The sequence below is a fragment of the Gorilla gorilla genome, chromosome 3 (assembly GCF_029281585.2).
Source record: "Gorilla gorilla gorilla isolate KB3781 chromosome 3, NHGRI_mGorGor1-v2.1_pri, whole genome shotgun sequence".
NCBI classification, from domain to species: domain Eukaryota; kingdom Metazoa; phylum Chordata; class Mammalia; order Primates; family Hominidae; genus Gorilla; species Gorilla gorilla.
Genome location: NC_073227.2, coordinates 166313978 through 166327370, shown reverse-complemented (window position 1 = coordinate 166327370; position 13393 = coordinate 166313978). Strand labels below are relative to the sequence as shown.

At 39.6% G+C, this 13393-nt stretch overlaps 1 pseudogene; it reads left to right on the top strand.

Moving 5' to 3' along the window:
* The first annotated feature begins 611 nt into the window (after positions 1-611).
* On the top strand, positions 612-12394 carry LOC101128217 (small ribosomal subunit protein uS12-like; annotated as a pseudogene).
* The last annotated feature ends 999 nt before the right edge of the window (positions 12395-13393 follow it).

Genomic DNA, 13393 nt, shown 5'->3' with positions numbered 1-13393 from the left:
GAGGCATCCTCCATGGCTCATAGTTTATGGAGTATTTCACTAGCACAGATTCTGGTCCCAGCTGTTAAGAATCTCCCTCCTCCCTGCCAGAGTACATGGAATGAATTTAATCCTGAAGCTGGAATATTCCAAAACACACCAGCTTTTTCTTGCATAAGTTGCATGGGTTATTACATTGGAACAATAAAAGTTCTCTGTGTACTTCACATCTCTTCTATCTGATGTATACTGTATTACTCAGTTCATTTGCTTCAGGTAACTCCAACCAAGCAATGATATACTGTACAATGTTACTATACTCTTGAAAATTGGTCTGTGAGAACATTTAGGTTCTTAATAATGTATAATAAATTAATTGAATCCCAAATTAAATTTTAAAAGTTTGCAAGAACAGAAAGGAAGCTAGATTCCTTCCTCTAGCAGAACATGTGGGGTTTTCAAATTTAAATGACACCAGGAAACAGCTGGTCTCTGGATAGATGTGTTTGTCTTCTAAAGTGATGAATAACTTCACCATTTTGGACTTTGAAATGGAATATTTTTCCAATTCTGCATGATAATTCTAGTCAAATAAATTCTTTATGTTTTATCTTGCTATTTTATTTCCCAGTATGGAGCAAACATTGCTTCTCCTCGGGAGAAGGTGAGTAATTATATGGCCAAATGATCCATGGATCAAAATTCTTCCCTTTGAGTCCAGAAATGCAGTTGCATGAGTTTTCCCAGGGCATAGAGTTTTAATGCTGTGGCCTAAGCTCCAGCTACAGAAGCATCAGGTGATGGGAGTTTAGCCATGTTTTCTTCTCAGAAGCATGGAGGTGATGTCACCTCCACCAGTGTTGCCTGCCAGTGGCTGCTCAGTGCTCACTCGTGCCTAATATCTAACTACCCCTGCCCCAGAATATGCTTGGGCCGATTCATAGACTCAGTGTGAGTCTCACTGCGTGTCAGCCCTAATGACGGGTGTGCAGTTCCCCAGACTCACGAGGCATGTCCCGGTGTTAGGGCCTCTCTGCCTGGAGAGTTTACTCTCCACAAATCTCCATGGCAGCGTCACTCACTTCATCCACTCAGACACAGCAGATTTCTCCCACCATTCTATCTAAAACAGGATCCTAGCCATCCTTTATCTTCTTCCCTGCTTCATCTTTCCCATAGAACTTACTGCTGCCTGATACTATATTATAAACTTACTATCTGTCTCCCTACTAGGAGTCCTGAGGTCAAGGACTTTGTTTAGTTCACCAGTGAATCCCCTGCACTGGAACAGTGGCTCTCACATAGTGTACAGGATCAGTGAGTGACAGTGATAACCCTGGAAGCAACTGTATAGGTAGGTAGGTTAGAACATGAGCTTTGGAGAGGGCAGACCCAGGTTCAAGTTCTGACTCTTCGCTCTGCAAGCTATTGAACTTCACCAAGGCATTTAACCTGTCTCAGGGGATTACCGTACAGAGAGTAAATGAGGTAATATATGAGAGTCATTTGGCAGGATTAACATCATTGTTTTCTCATTGTTCCAGCCCTCTTATTTTATAGATAAGGAACCGGAGGTTGACTGAGGCAGAGGGACTTAGGCAACATCTCTAATCCTGAGGATACCATTTGCAGGGAAGGAAGCAAATCTCCCATTCTCTTATGATGGTATCCTTAACAGTTATCGAAACCCTTAAAAATACACATTCACTTTGACCCAACGATTTTATTTCTGCAAATTTATCCTAAGCAAATAATCATCTATGTGTGCAAAGATTTAGCTACACAGACTTTTATCACGGCCTTGGTTATAATAGCAAGAAATTAGAGTCCAAGATGGAGCAGATTTGATAAATTATGGTACAGTCACATGATATCCCATTATATGACCATTCAGAATAAAATATAGAAGAATAGCTAATAACATGAGAAAATGCTTACATAGACTCAAATAAAAAAAACTAACATATGTCAAGAGGTCTGCATGGTTAGAAGCAGGGTGCATTGTATTTTATTTGTGCTTCTCTGAATTTCTTGTGTCTTCTTCAATAAATAGGTATTATTTTCATAACTGGTCTTTTAAATAAAAATTATTATAGCTTGTTAATGTCTTCACAATAAAGTGTTAATACATTTTATGAAGAGAACAATCAGAGGAGCCTAAACTTTAGGGAGTGTTCCTCATGCTGATGGAATGAAATTCTTATCTTCTTTTCTAAATGTCATGATTTTCAGGGAGCAATTCTCCTACAGGTTTTGACACACAGCAGATTCCAGAGTATTTGGGCTTCCTGACCATTAGGACCAATTGTGCTTGTGTCTGAACATCTACATTACTCTGTATTAGCACATTTAACTGATGACCTTAGCTAGGCTGCATTTTTTAAAACCAAATTGACTTACAGCATTACTCATTAGATTTAAGTACTAGGATGATTCATCATTTACAGTAAATCTATTAGAGAGATTACACTGCAAAATCCACCATTGTCCATGTGGCAGGCCTGCCTGGAAATTAAGAATGGGAAGGGAAATTGAAGGAGAGAGATTCCTATCCGTGATTTGAAATTTAAACTTAGATAGCTATGGCAAGCATCCGAGCCTCAGCCAAAGCGGACCAAGGCATCTGTCACATGTCTCAGATATTCCACTCTAATAATAGCCTAAGATCTCTTTTGGAATAGGTTGGTGCCTTGTTTCATAAGGAAAAGGCTTGCATGTTAAAATACTTTAAGCTGTATTTCCTTACCCCATAAAAAGATATTTGCAATATAACTGGGCTGCACATGTGATACATGTAACAATAGTTGAGTCTCTACTGGTTAAATATAACCCCAAACCAATAGCGTGTTCAGCTGGGGGCCCATGCTCACCAGATGTTATTCCACTAATAGTGAGTGAGCTCATCCTTGGTGTGGAAGGTTATTCATTTGGGAGAGAATAATGAACGTGAGACAATCATTACATCACCTTTTCCTGTACATTATTCTCCCCTGCAGCTAAGAAGGAAAACATGCTGCTGGGTTAGCTGTAAGCTAACTCATGTTCTTGCTTTCTTAGATCTACATAAAGTGAATCACAGGGTAACTCTAGTCCAAATTAATTTTTAATGTAGTATCTAATAGTTTATTAGGAGAGTTAGACTTTGGGACGGTCTCTGTCTCAGACCAGAGCAGCATGGCTTTTTGAGGTGTGATTATCAGTACTTTACTCCTAGAGGCACTATCCTCTCCTCACTCCTTTGCGGGGGTTATCTCATTGTCCACAGTTGACCATCTGGGAGGCAGAGATGGCTGTTTCTAGAAACATGAAGACTTCTGAATAATAGAGTAAGTGTTTGAAATAATGCTCATGAGATCATGTCTTTTTTTGTTTGAATGACTCATTTGGGCTACCTATCAAACCACAAGTTCAAGTTCAGAATAAATTAGTTTATAGATAATATAGCAAAAGGGAGCAAAACATATACACACACATATACATATATAACACACACATATATATACATATGTGTGTGTGTATATATATATTTTATGAAAGACAAAAACAATCTTTCTGAGAGAAACTGGGTTTTTTAGAAAACACATACATATCAGTTAAGAACCTTAACTCACCACTGAATTTTAATGCAGCCTTCCTCTAAACACAGTAACAACTCAGCAACTGGCAGTCTTACTAAATGTCTTTAAAAGGCTTTAACTTTATGCCAAGGGCTTAAACTTTGTTTCTGTCATGTCTTATTCATGTTTATAGAACATGATCACAAAGGAAAGTGAAGCACTAATAATAACCACCCTGATGAGTCTGTCTTGGGCAGCAGCACCATCCCCTCACTTTCCCTTATACCTTCTTGAGCTACCTAAAAGTATACATTTTGACAACTAAGTGTCGTCTCAGGAAGAAAATGTGGTGGCTGGGGAAACACTTGGCCAGTTATAAATCCTTCCATACTTTAAATTTTGATTCTATTCTTTCCATATTTGTCCCTGCCCCATATCTGCCACCTCCTGTGGCACCCTTTGCGCAAAGAGCACTGAAATGAAGATCAGGACACCTGAGAGTAGCCCCCAACTCTATCACTTTCTTTCTCTTCACTGCCTTCCAGGCGTCAGAGTCTTCATTTGTAAAATTAGAATAAGAATATCACAGGTGGCAAAAAACTGCATAGCACATACATGTTTAATAAATTTAAATCATTTGGGACATGAGAGTGTACCCAAGGGTGCATTTTGTGACTTCTATGGGCCCTAGACACTTTTGCCTTCATGGACCCCTTCCTCATAAAAATATACTAAACATTATCTTATGACTGTGTTGGTATAATGATAAACACACTAATATCATATATCGAAACTTTTTCTTGGCTGGGTGCGGTGGCTCACACCTGTAATTCCAGCACTTTGGGAGGCCGAGGTGGGTGGATCACGAGGTCTGGAGTTTGAAACGAGCCTGGCCAACATAGTGAAAGCCCAAAGTTAGCCGGACATGGTGGTGCACGCCTATAGTCTCAGCTACTCAGGAGGCTGAGGCAGGAGAATTGCTTGAACCTGGGAGGCAGAGGTTGTGGTGAGCCGAGATCATGCCACTGCACTCCAGACTGGGCAACAGAGCGAGACTCTGTCTCAAAAAACAAACAAACAAACAAACAAAAAACAACCTTTTTTCTTGACCTAAAGGCTCATTTATTTTTCTTCTGATGTTAAAGAAATTAAAACACTTTTCTAGCCCCTCAGCACTGTGCCCGATAGTAAGTCAGCCCTGTCTGCATCACAGAATCCCCACTGGTGGATCATACTTTGCTCTTTTTTCTCCCTCTTGGATGGCTTTTGTGGATGCTGTTCCTTTCCTTCTCTTCTCCTCATTTCTTGCTGATTTTTTTCAATGAGTATACATTATCTCTTCCACCTCTCTCCAACGTCTCTTGGGTTCTCCAACTCTGGTGAGTCAAAGCTCACTTACAAACAGACACATAGTTCAAAGAATAAAAAGGATCAAAAACTGTTCTAGGAGAGTGGAGAACTGATTCTAATTCAGTTCAGGCTGCTATCCTCCATCATCCCTGGAGACCCTTCTAAGCTAATCAGAAACACCTCTAAGTAGAGAGGTTTATATGCAGAGGTTTCTGGAATGGTGTGCAACAAATTTTAAGAATAGTTTGTATTAGGTAGTGGGCCTTGGGTGTATTTTCCCTTTCTTCTTGGTAATTTCTGTATTTCTTACACTTTTTAAATGAGCATTATTTTTAATAGGAATGGTAGAAATATTGAAATCCAACTTTAATAAGGATTGACTATTATACTTTGCTTCAGTAATTAAAAAGGGGGAGTTAATATCTTGGGATACTTTAAGTTGAATAGTTTTCTCAGTGGGTGGCCGGGTGCGCGCGCACACACACACACACACACACACGGTGGCTGTGGCCTAGCCCACCATATGGTCCTCATTTTCTGTATCTATTTCTATTTATGTTAACTCAAGAATTCAACCACTGTAATACAGCTGACTAACCTTTTGCCCCCTGCTTCCTTCTTGTATTAAACAGAGGGCTTATTTCTTGGGTGCTGTTTTCTTCAGTTTTCCTCACATAAGAGAAAGAATTCAAAGCTAAATTACATAGTAAAAAATTATATTTGTGTAATATTTTCTTTTAAGGCATTCCCTTCTCTCTGAATTGTCGAAATCATTTTCCTTTTGTGGCATTTCATTTATTGAAGGCCATAGTCTTACCATCTCCTTTTCAACCAAGGAAGAAAGCGAAGAAGTCTGAAGAATCAGAATCAGGGAACAATCGAGCACCTACAAAGAGCCCACCCTGAGCCCTGCCTTCTGCTGGCCACTATGGGCAGTTAGAAGAGGTTCCTGGAGAGACCGGGAGGTCCACTGCCTCGGTGTTCACAAGCACTCCAGTCTCAGAGTGGGGTGGGGACTGAGGAGAACTGGATAGCACCAGCAGCTGCTCCCCAGCTCCAGCCAACTGTTGCCATGTGGGAATGGAGGCTCAGTCTTGCCAGGTCAGCAAATTTTTCCAAAAAAGTTAGGAATCATGATTTTTGCATGAAACCGCTCTATTTAATAAGTTGACAACGAGAATTAAAAAACAAAAAAAACAGAAACAAAAAACACTGTGTGGGCCAACAAATGTATAGGACAAATTGAATATGTCTGCAGGCCTGATTTGGCCTGCCAGTTTGTACTGGCTGCTTTATATTATGAATTCCCTCAGAATTTAAAAATGCTTACCACTCAAAATGATTTGGTGACATTTATAATGATCTGTACACATTTTATGAGAAAAAAACTTGAGTAAGATTGCTTGTATACAAATTATAAACTACAGAACTGGAAACTCTAGTCATTTAGCACTTCAGGGCAAAGTAACTTCTTGACAGAATTTTTCACTTTTGTTTTTCTTTTTAAGAGATGGAGTCTTGCTTTGTTGCCCAGGCTGGAGTGCAGTAGCACGATCATAACTCACTGCTGCCTCCAACTCCTGGGCTCCCACCTTAGCCTCATGAATAGCATATACCACCACACTTGGCTTATTTTTAACATTGTTTATATATTGTAAAGACACAGTCTCACTTTTGACCCTGTCTGGTCTTGAACTCCTGGGCTCAAGCAATCTTTCTGCCTCAGCCTCCCCAGGTCCTGAGATGATAGGCATGAGCCACTGCTCCCAGCCACAGAATTTTTACTTCCAAATAATTGCTTTGATATCATGTAGATTCAGGCTAAATTATGTCTATACCAAGTCTTAACAACATATTTTCGAGGATGGGCTCTACCTGTGGAAGATTATTTTGGGTTCCTGCAGGATTATTATTGTTGGAAATATCATTTTCAGTTTTGACAATAATCATTAATAAAATGCATAAATCTTTTTTGTCCTTGTATCAAAATAAGTTTGTTAGCATATTTTTGAAGTATAACATAAATATTAGAAGGTTCATGAATCTTAAAGGTACAGCTTAGATGAGTTTCACAAAGTAAGCAACTTGATATCCAAATAATCAACACCCAACTCAAGAAAAAGATCATTACCAGAAAATAATAAACCAGCACATTTGGGGTATTATTACTCTTAATCTTAAAATATCTAGAAATGAGACTCCTTATAGCATACCTTAACTTTCTAAGAAGCAGGAACCACTCTGTGGAATGATTAAGTTAAAACATATTTTATTATTTTCTTTAATTTTCCAACTTTATTAAGCTGATCATTTTTTAAAGAAAGATAACTTTCTGAGGAATCTCTTAAAAATCATATATGAAAAGCCCACAGCTAAATCATAATCAATGATGAAAGACTGAAAGCTTTTCCTCTAAGGTCAGGAACAAGACAAGGATGCCCACTTTTGCCACTTCTATTCAACATAATCCTGGAAGTCCCAGCTGAAGCAATCAGGCAAGAAAAAGAAAGAAAAGGCATCCAAATTGGTAAAGAAGTAAAAATTATCTCTGTTCACAGATGGCATGGTCTCATGTGTAGAAAGCCCTAAAGAAGGCCAGGCACGGTGGCTCCTGCCTGTAATCCCAGCACTTTGGGAGGCTAAGGCGGGTGGATCACTTGAGATCAGGAGTTTCAGACCAGCTGGCCAATATGGCAATACCCCGTCTCAACTAAAAATACAAAAATTAGCCAGGTGTGCTGGCACAGGCCTGTAGTCTCAGCTACTCAAGAGGCTGAAGCAGGAGAATCACTTGAACCTGGCAGGCAGAGTTTGTAGTGAGCCAAGATGGCGCCACTGCACTCCAGCCTGGGCAACAGAATGAGATTTCATCTCAAAAAACAAAGAAACAAACAAAAACCCTAAAGATTACACACACACATGCACACAAACACTGTTAGAACTAATAAATGAATTCAGCAAAGTTGAAGGATACTAAATCAACATACAAATATCAGTTGTGTTTCTGTACACTTAACAATGAAAAATCCACAAGGAAATTAAGAAAATAATGCCACTTACAATAGTCTTAACCGAGGAGGCAAAAGACTTATACACTGAAAACTACAGAATGTTTCTGAAAGAAAACATAAATTAAAAGACATCCCATGTTCATGAATTAGAAGACTTAATATTGTAAAGCTGTCCATACTACCCAAAGCAATCTACAGAGTTAATGCAATTCCTATCAAAATCCTAACAGCTTTTTTTGCAGAAATAGAAAAATTCATTCTGAAATTCATATAGACTCCCAAAGACCCTGAATAGATGAAACAATTTTGAATAAGAGCATAGTTGGAGGGCTCACACTTCCTGATTTCAAAACATATTATAAAGTTACAGTAATCAAAACAGTGTAGGACTGGCATAAAGATAGGCATACAGACCAATGAAATATAATACAGTACAGAAATAAACCTTCACACATATGGTCAAATGATTTTCAAGAAGGGTGCCAAGACTATTCAATGGCAAAAGGACAGTCTTTTCTCAAAAAATGATGTTGAGGAAACCAGATATACACATGCAGAATAATGAAAGTGGACACTTACTGTATTAGGCTACTTGGGCTGCCATAACAAAATACCACAGACTGAGTGTCTTAAACAATAGAGATTTATTTTCTCATAGTTCTAGATGTTGTAGGTCCAAGATCAAGGTGGCAGCAGAGTTAATTTCTGGGAAGGCCTCTCTTTCTGGCTTGAATATGACCATTTTTTCACTGAGTCCTTACATGGCCTTTCCTCTGCATGCACATGGAGAGGGAGCAAGATCTCTGGTGTCTCCTCCTCTTCTTATAAGGACACCAGTGCTATTAGATTAGGGCCTCACTCTTATGACCTCATTTAACCTTAATTGTCCCCTTAAGGGCTTTATCTCCAAATGTAGTCACATTGTAGGTTAGAGCTTCAACATATGAACTGAAGAGGGTGCACAATTTAGTCTATAACACTTACTTTATGCCGTATAAAAAATTAACTCAAAATTGGTCAAAGACATAAACATAAAACCTAAAACTATACAACTCTTAGTAGGGAGAAACCTTCATGGCATTGGATTTGGCAATGATTTCTTGGATATGACACCAAAACATAGGCAACAAAAGGAAAAATAAACTGGACTACATCGAAATTAAAACTTTGTGCACATCAAATGACACAATTAACAGAGTGAAAAGTCAACCTACAAAATTAGAGAAGATATATCAACTCATGTATCTGAGAAGGGGTTAATATCCATAATATGTAATGAAATACAACTCAACAACAAAAAAAACTGAAACAACCTGAAGTAAAAATGGGCAAATAACTTGAATAGACATTTCTCCAAAGATGATATAGAAATGGGCAACAAGCGTATGAAAAAATGCACAATATAAGTAATCATTACAAAACTGTAAATCAAAAGCACAAAGAGGTATCACCTCACACCCATTAGGATGGCAACTGTAAAATTAAAGAAAAAAAACAGAAAATAACAAGTGTTGGTGAGAATGTGAAGAAACTGAAACCCACGTACACTTGGTAGAAATGGAAAATGGTGCAGCCATATGGAAAACAGTATGGCAGCTTTTTAAAAAATTAAAAATAGAATTAGTATATGATCCAGCAATTCCACTTCTAGGTATAGAGTTAAAAAATGGAAAACAAGGTCTTGAAGAGATACTTGTACATGCGTATTTATAGCAGTGTTGTTCACAACAGCCAAAAAGTGGAAGCAATTTGTGTCCTTTAATGAATGGATGGATAAATACAAAGTGGTATATACATACAATGGAATATTATTCAGCCTTACAAAGAAAGCAAATTCTGACACATGCTATGACGTGGAGAAACCTTGAGAATATTACCTTAAGTGAAATGAGCCAGTAACAAAAAGACAAGTACAATATGATTTCACTTATATGAATGAAGTATCTAAAGTAGTAAAACTCATAGAAACAGAATGTAGGGGCCAGGAATAGTGGCTCAGACCTGTAATCCCAGCACTCTGGGAGGCTGAAACAGGAGGATCACTTGAAGCCAGGAGTTTGAGACCAGCCTCGGCAACATAGTAAGACCGTGTCTCTACAGAAAAATTTAAAACTTAGCTGGGCATGGTGACTCACACCTGTAGTTCCAGCTACTCAGGAGGCTGAGGCAGGAGGATTGCTCAAGCCCAGGTGTTTGAGGTTACAGTGAGTTATGATTGTGCCACTGTACTCCAACCTAGGCAACAGAACAGGACTCCATCTCTAAAATCAAACAAGCTGGGCGCAGTGACTCACGCCTGTAATCCCAGCACTTTGGGAGGCTGAGGCAAGTGGATCACTTGAGGTCAGGAGTTCGAGACAAGCCTGGCCAATGTGGTGAAACCTCGTCTCTACTAAAAATACACAAAAAAGAGCCAGCTGTGGTGGTGCACGCCTGTAGTCCCAGCTATTCCAGAGGCTGAGGCAGGGGAATTGCTTGAACTCGGGAGGCGGAGGTTACAGTGAGGGGAGATCGTGTCACTGCACTCCAGCCTGCACTCCAGACTCTGTCTCAAAATAAATAAATAAATAAATAAAAAACAAAGAAAGTAGAATGATGGCTGCGAGGGGCTGGGGAGTTGGAGGGGCAAACAGGGAAATGGGAGAGTTGTTTTTTAATGGTTGTGTAAATCAGGGTTCTCCAGGGAAACAGAACCAATAGGATGTGAATATATGTATGCACACACACACACACACATGCGCGCACACACACACATACACACAAAGAAAGTTTATTTTAAGGAACTGGCTCAGGTGATTATGAAGAGTGGCAAGTCCAAAATGTGCAGGGTAGGTTGGCAGGTTGGAAACTCAGGCAAGGGCCAATGTTGCAATTCGAGTTCAAAGGCCACCAGGCTGGAGACCCAGAGAAGAGCCCATGTTGCAGTACAAGGCTGTCTGCTGGCAGAATCCCCTATTGTTTGAGGGAGGCAGTCTTGTTCTTTTCAGACCTTTGGCTGATTAGATAAGGCCCACTCACATTATGGAGGGCAGTCTGCTCTTCTCAAAGTCCATTAATTTAAATATGTAAATCTCTTTTTTAAAATTTAAAAATCCCATGGCAGTGTATTTATAAATGTAAATCTCATCCAAAAACACCCTCACAGAAACATTTAGAATAATGTTTGACCAAATATCTGGGGACTGTGGCCCAGCCAAGTTAACATATAAAATTAAGCATCACAATAGGTAATAGAATTTCTGTTTTGTACGATGAAAAGTTCTGCGCAACAACGTGAATATACTTAACACTACGGTACTGTACACGTAAAAATGGTTAAAATGATAAATGTTATGTGTATTTTACCACAATTTTTAATAAAAGTATATTAGCTCTTTCACTCAGGCCTGTGGCACCAGCAAGATGGGCAAGTGTTGCAGTCTTTTTTTTTTTTTTTTTTTTGAAACAGAGTCTCACTGTTTTACCCAGGCTGGAGTGCAGTGCACTCTTTTACCCAGGCTGGAGTGCAGTGGCACGATCTCAGCTCACTACAACCTCCGCCTCCCAGGTTCAAGTGATTCTTCTGCCTCAGCCTCCCAAGTAGCTGGGACTACAGGCGTGTGCCACAATGCCCGGCTAAGTTTTATATTTTTTTAGTAGAGACAGGTTTTTGCCATATTGGCCAGGCTGGTCTCGAACTGCTGACCTCGTGATCCACCCGCCTTGGCCTCTCAAAATGCTGGGATTACAGGTATGAGCCACCACAGCCGGCCTGTGTTGCAGTCTTTACAATGCCAGGAAGCTCTCGAGCCACCAACGCGACCAGAAGAGGCATAATAAACAGTTTAAGACCCATTTGGGTATATTTTTGAAGGCAAGCTGCCACCAAGTTTTTTGGGGGGAAAATGGTCTTGCTCTGTCACCCATGCTGGAATGCAGTGTCACAATCACAGCTCACTGAAACCTCGACCTCCCAGACTCAAGCGATCCTCCCACCTCAGCCTCCTGAGTAGCTGGAACCACAGGTGCATGCCACCACATCCAGCTAATTTAAAAAAAAATTTTTTTTTAACAGATAGGACCTCACTGTGTTGCCCAGGCTGGTCTCAAACTCCTGGGCTCAAGTGATCCTCCCACCTTGGCTTCCCAAAGTGCTGGGATTCGTAATCACAGGTGTGAGCCATCACACCTGACCTAAGGCAAACCCCTTTGAAGGCACTTCACATGCAACGGGAATTGTGCTAGAAAAAGTAGAGGTTGAACCCAAATAGCCAGATGCTGCCAGCAAGAAGTGTATCAGGGTCCAGCTAACCAAGAAATGCAATAAAATCACAGCTGTCATATGCAATGACAGTTGCTTAAACTTTACCGAGGAAAATGATTAAGTTCTGGTTGCTAGATTTGGTTGCAAAAGTCATGCTGTTGGTGACATTCCTGGATTTCGCTTTAAGGTTGTCAAAGTAGCTGATGCTTCTCATGGCCTGATGCAAAAACAAGAAGGAAAGGCCAAAATCATAAGGTTTGATGATGCAAAAATGGTAGCAATACATTTTCATATGCTAAAAAGAAAGTATATTAGAGAGAGAAATTTCTTTAATTAAATATCAAAAGAAATTTTTCCCTAAGAGATGTTAGAATACAAACAGAATTTTACATTTGTCTTGGGTAAAAAGACCTTCAAAGAGTGAACTTCCATAAAGATTGAGAGGGCAACTTACTAAGTCATATCTCTAAGAAGCAATTTCTGTGGGGGAGGTGAGATTGCAAAATCCAGGTATATTGCTTCTTGGGAATGTAATTTTTCTCGGACATAGAGAGTAAGAGAAATAGCAAGTAGCTAATACATTCCTTCTATTGTTACTCTAAAATAACAAACTCTTAAAACAAAATTTTCTTCCCAATTGTTCTTTTAGAGACAAGTCCGAGATAACTTTTTTTTTTTTTTTTTTTTTTTTTGGAGACAGGGTCTCACTCTGTTGCCCAGGCTAGAGTGCAGTGGCATAATCACAGCTCACTGCAGCTTCAACCTCCTGGGCTCAAGCAATCCTCCTACCTCAGCCTCCTGAGTAGCTTAGGACTACAGGTGTGAGCCAGCATGCCTGGCTAAGTTTTTAATTATTATTTGTAGAGATGGGGGTCTCACTATGTTGCCCAGGCTGGTCTTGAATTCCTGGGCTCAAACAATCCTGCCTCAGCCTACCAAAGTGCTGGGATTACAAGCATGAGTCACCACACCCAGCCTAAAATAACACACTTTTCAACTGAAGTATTGGTAATACCAGTTAATTTATGGCTAATTATATGACAAATGACCATAACTTTAATACTGTGGTGAACATTGCTATGTACACAGGAGGTAGAATTTGATCCATAGAATAACCAAATCTATGCTTCCAATGCATTTTAAGTAGATTTTATGAAATTTTATGTTCATACTTGGGGATTCTTCACTAGGTAAGGGAGGTATACGTTAAATGACTGTTATGGTGATCTTAACTTGGAAACTATCAGAACATT